This window comes from Onthophagus taurus, chromosome 6 (assembly GCF_036711975.1).
Source record: "Onthophagus taurus isolate NC chromosome 6, IU_Otau_3.0, whole genome shotgun sequence".
NCBI classification, from domain to species: Eukaryota; Metazoa; Arthropoda; class Insecta; order Coleoptera; family Scarabaeidae; genus Onthophagus; species Onthophagus taurus.
The window spans coordinates 31,678,273-31,684,162 of NC_091971.1; the positions used below are offsets into that span (position 1 = coordinate 31,678,273).

The 5,890-nt window shown below is 34.9% G+C and overlaps 1 long non-coding RNA gene across 1 annotated transcript; it reads left to right on the forward strand.

Annotated features, from left to right (window-relative positions):
• Positions 1 to 939: 939 nt before the first annotated feature.
• LOC111418271 (uncharacterized) lies at positions 940 to 4,471 on the forward strand. The gene is made up of 2 exons (XR_011640681.1): positions 940 to 3,113; positions 3,859 to 4,471. It is a non-coding gene; the product is annotated as an uncharacterized lncRNA (long non-coding RNA).
• The last annotated feature ends 1,419 nt before the right edge of the window (positions 4,472 to 5,890 follow it).

Sequence of the window (5,890 nt, forward strand, 5' to 3'; positions counted from 1 at the left end):
AGAGAAATGCCAATTGCTCAAAAGAAGTTCAAATCGGTTACGAGACATTACTGATTTTATTTCATTCGAATAAAGAACATTATTTGATCAATAGCAAACCAGCTTAGGCATCTGAACTAAACCCATCCAGATTTGAAGGCCCAAAAAAATTTTCATTTCTTCAGAGTTAGTGTCTTTCCAACTTCTAATTCGAGCCTTGGGTAAAGTTAATTTTGTAGCCTTTTGAGAGGCGTATATATTTGTTTCTTGTACCGTTAGATTTAGAAGACCATCGTCAACAAATAATGAAAAAAAATCAATAGGGCTTTTGTTTTATAGATTTTGAATATCGTCATTTATCTTCAAATCTTGTGCATAACAGGAAAATTTTTCAAATGGTTTCCTGTCACTTCGTTCCACTGAAGATCATTAGGCTGTACTAGATCTTCATTAGACGAGGAATAATATTATAACTGATTAACTGGTTAAATGACGCGTGCTTTCTTGTAAAGTGTCTCTCTAAATTTAACTTCTTGTTATGCGCGAATTTCTCCTTACAAATAAGGCATGTCGGAAGTCCATTCCAGTTTTGAATAAACGCAAAATTCTCGATCCACTCAACTTTAAATTCGCGGTTTTCATCTTCCGTTTTTCTTTGCTTTTTTTTGGTAGCCATGTTAATTGGGGTGTTTTTATGCTGAGCATTATTGCTATTCGTTGCTAACATAAATATATTTCATGATACCTATAAAGCGTTTATTAAGCTTTGCATTATTGCCAAATATGACCAATTATTTTAATTATTACAGTTCGCAAAATTCTTGATATTGTATAAATTATAACTTATCTTACCTTAGTATCTTACTTTTATATTTTTTACCTTTATGAGTTAATTATGTATGACGTATGATGTCTAAAAACAAAAGTCGAGATAAAAGTTTATAATGTATATTTAAATATTACAACTTTAGATTTGTTGACATATTCTTCATTACATTTAACAATATATGAATTTTTGACGATATATTTTTGTATTTAAAATTATAAAAAAAACGTTTCAATGAATGTATAAAATAAGCTTAATATGATTTTGATCGTAGAAGCTGGCAATTAGTGATACTAGTGGAGTAGTAATCGGTGAGAATAATACTTTTTGGGCCGGAATTTAATATGGTAGCCAGTGACAAATACACTTTGTTCTAAAAGAAAAATATTATTTTAAATTTTATAATCAATTAAAAATTATTACTAATGTAAATGAACAATCAAATAATATAATAATAAAGAAATAATAAATACTCATCAATAAAATAAGGTGTGAGGATTTCCAGATTCTATGACTTTAACAAATTTCCAAGCTCTATCGAAGCTTCATTGCCTATTATTCAGAATTAGAATTGTTTAACATTCTGGTATCAAGATCCCCTTCATCCACTACATATAATTTGATAATATGTTTGTACGATGCCATGTACTTCACACCACCACTTTCAAACATGACATCGTACTTCATCAAATTATTCCTCAGTCCCTTTAAGAGATGAGGGGGATCGTACAAGATGACTATCTCCTGATCATCAGCCATATAACCAGAACCTGCATATTCCTTCCCTAGCCGTAAAAATGTGGCACGTGTTTCTTCGGTCAACATTTTTAGAGCCATGCTGTTTGTCGAGTGCTGATCACAAACAGTGGCTATGATCTTCAGACCTATACTATTGCATATTACAATAATCTCTCTTATGTTGTCTCGTAGGACAGTGGCTGACATGCTATATTCGGTGAAATAAAATGCGATGGACTGTTTGCATTTCTGCGTAATGCCTCTCACCATGGCATGGTCCGCAAATTGAGGAGATCATCCCCGGCCGCAATCCACCCAACAAAATATTTGCAAAATATATTTGCCTCAATCATGTCCAACGTGGAATCGTATGTCAAGCCAGGTTGTAACGACATTTCATCAAAGATAAGACAACAATATCTATCTTCTTGTTTCATCTTCTTCACCTCTTCTTGTAAAGCATCCATTAATTGTAGATTTATTCCTACTCCAATTGGAACCTGACTCAACAAATTCATGAGCGTCCTCCTACTCGGCAAAGCAAACAACGTTCGCAGTAAGCGGTATGCTCTTGGGCTGCTTTTGAATATTGTTAACCCAAATATTTTGTTTTGCAACGTAAAGCTTCTTTTTCGGTTGCTCTCGTAATTGACTGACAATAAAGTTGAATGTTGTGGCATTCACTGTTTTTTTAATACATTTTCGGCAATTTCTAATTTTTTTGTTTTCGTCAATTTCGATTTATTCAATTTTTTTTTATATCTGCCTGCTGTCCGTTTATACTTGACCACCAGCTTGTACACCCTCCTTGTCTCCATACTTAAATGAGCAGTTCTTATGCTGACCGGTTTTAAAAGGCAACAGTCTGGATTTCATTATGGTTATCTTGCACATTTATGACAGTCGAAGAATATGATAAGTCTGTTAGTGATGTTATGATATGAATAATAAATGTTACAAATAGAATGTTTGTTATTATTAGATCCAAGTGTGTTATTACAGTAGTCCCTCGATTCACACGCGGACATGTGCGGTGGATTTGATCGGCGAACAGATCCGTTATTTAGTACATACAATGAAACAAATTCGTCGTTTAACTACACACATTGCAACAAATCCATCTTGCAGTAGCACGTGTTTCCTAGCAGTCAGGAGTGATTTTTGTAAGATATGGATTCAATTACTACAAAAAGAAATGTAGCACAGATTGGGGCTTACATTGCATTGTTTGATGAAAAAAAAAAGAAAAGGATCTGGTGTAAACGTTGGTATTTGGAAACAACTGAAAACCAATGAGCCTAGTGATTTACATAATTTTTTTCGTATGGACAGTGAATCGTTCGAAACATTGCTGCAGTATATCCGGCCCATGATTGTACGAAAAAATACACATATTAGAGAAGCAGTAAGTGCTAGAGAGCGACTAGTTGCCACGTTACGATACCTAGCAACCGGAAGATGTATTGCAGATTTAAAGTTCAGTTGTGCTATATCACCACAGTTACTGGGTAGTATTATACCTGAAACTTGTTGGGCATTATTTAAGGCGTTAAAAAAGGAATACATGAAGGTATGTTATTTTTATTATTTATAAATCGTTTATAACTTACATTTATTACACTCTATTATTAAATGAAATAAATTCAGAAAGTTCGTTCGCGTTAGGGGCTGTGATCATTCCATTCAAAGACGAACGTTCCGCGAGTTGACTATTCTTCTCCACTTGTGTGGAAGATATTGGTGCTGGGGTGTATTGAGTTGGCTGTGTGTAAGTTTGTGTAATTTGTGCCGTGTATGGCGGTACTGGTGTACACAACCCTGAAAACTGTGTGTGCGTTGGCCGAGGAACTAAACTTGCTTCATATTGTTGTTGTTGATGAGGATAATATGGGTCATGGTGATACACCGCTGTTTGTGGAATGTTAGCAGGAATGCTAATAGAGCAATTTTCTGCCAACCTCTTCAATTTTTCGAAATACAGAACGTCTGAAATGAGTTTCTGTGCAATAGTCCGTTGGTGTGGTTAAATATTTTCCAAGTCACACGCAACGCTTTTTCCAAATGGTTCATAACGGAGAGTTGTTGGTGGTACAACTGCAAGTGCGGTGCTTGCTACATCCAAAAATTTCGCTTTCTTTTGTGACAATGTACTATCTTTGGTTGTTAACTTCTTATTCTTCTCTCTAGGTCGAGACTGCTGAGAGGAGCAGGTACTTGTCGGAGTTAAAGGGGACTGTACTGTATCCTCCTGAAATAAAATAATATTATGTTATAAGTTTTATAAACAGCCAAATAACACAAAATATTTTTTGCAGTTTCCATCAAGCGAAGCGGAATGGTTGGAAATATCCGATGACTTTAATACTTCATGGAATTTTGAACACTGTTTAGGTGCGATGGATGGAAAACACATCGCAATAAAAAAACCACCAAACAGTGGATCATTTTATTATAATTATAAAGGCTTTTATAGCACCGTTTTATTTGCGGTCGTCAATGCTAATTATGAATTCATGTATGTGTATACTGGAATTAATGGCAGAATTTCAGACGGAGGTGTTCTGCAAGAAACTGACTTTTACGAAAAACTTGAAAACCACACTTTAAATATACCTTTACCGAGCAGTCTCGATAAAGCAGCAGTTAAATTGCCTTATGTTTTTATTGGCGACGATGCTTTCAGTTTGAAGAGCTTCGTCAACTACAAAACTTACAAAACAGAAGGACTTATTACAATGAAATGGCTAAGAATGTTAGAAATGCCTTTAAAGATTATTACAACCATGAAGGAAAGATACAATTTCAAGACAACATGATTAACTGAAATTATCTTTATCACTTTTTGTTAAGCGTTTTGTTGTTTATTCCTGTAATCTTCTGCTTTGTATCATTGTATTATAATACATAATAAAATAAGTAAAATTGCAACTTACGCTTATAAATTCACTGTAACTGCAGTCGTCGTCGGTGTAACTGCAGTCGTATTCCTCAATTGCCAATGAAGATGTTCCAGGCCGGACCTCTTCATTGTCTTGCGTAAACAAAAGCAAGTCAAAATACCATAAAGTAGGCTCGTATATGTTATCGGCAGATGATCCAGTTCGTTTGCTTTTCCTCATTTCTCTTAATTCCCGTCGGAAACCAGCACGCAAGGAATCAATTTTCTTTCTCACATACTGTACATTAGCCTCTGGATATATTTCTTTGTATTTAATAACTAATGCCTCATACGCGTCATTTCTTTTTTGTTTGTTTACGTACTCTTTGCTTTTTACGTTCCAGAGACAAGGATACGTTTTATACAATGAAATAAAGCTTTCCCAAAATTGTTTGTTATCACGGAAAGACATATTTAACCTTAAAAAGCGCACCGTCTGTCAAACAAATCCTCTGCGTACGTATTCACGCGTGGTTATGCTCGGCTCGCTGTCGCTGCTCGTTGTTCTACACAACGTACGGCGAGCAAGACATATACGGCGAGCGCGTGGATATACACATGCGGACTTGTACGACGGACAAATTCGATAGACAGATTCGACGAACAAACTCACGTGTGAATAGGCCCCTTTACGTTCTGTGAACATCCCGCGTAAATCGAAATCGCGTAAATTGAAGCATTGAATTATATGTAATTAGGGGGGTTTGGTTCTAACGACTAAGAAATTATCGACTTTTAAAGTATGTACATATTTTTATGATAAATAAACATTATATTATAATATTAAATAAAATAAACAATACAAAACAAATAATATTTATACATATTACAGTTAAAAAAAGGAACTGATATTTTTGTCTGATAGAGAACTAATAAAAAAAATCAACTTATTTCTTTGATAAAAAGTCTGTGATTTTTGATTGCTTTGTTTCATTTTGAAGCCTCTGCTGTAAACTTTTATAAGGTGCCAAGGCATTAAGTATCTCACGTTGTGCCTTTAAGCTACGTGGAGTAAGATCGTTTTCTATCAAAAAATCTGTTAATTCTTCTCCCATCTTTAAACATTGATTAACAGTTTTGAGACTTAACTCAGCTGGGAGTGTGTTTTCCTTATTATCGTCACTATCACTTGATTCTTGATTATTGTTAGCTACTAAATCTCCTAGCTCTTCTTCTGTTAGTTCAGAATTATGAGATTCGAGTAGCTCTTCAATATCTGACAACTGGAGGTCACTAAATCCAACTCCCGGTAACAACCGGCCTAATGTTACTGTAGTCTGGATGTCATGCCCTTCTCCGATGTGACAACAGTTGGCCAGATTTTTCTCCACCAACCATTTAATGTAGATTTTTTCAATTCACGAAACTGGGGACTCTTCGATGTTGTCTATGCAATTACCAATGTTGTA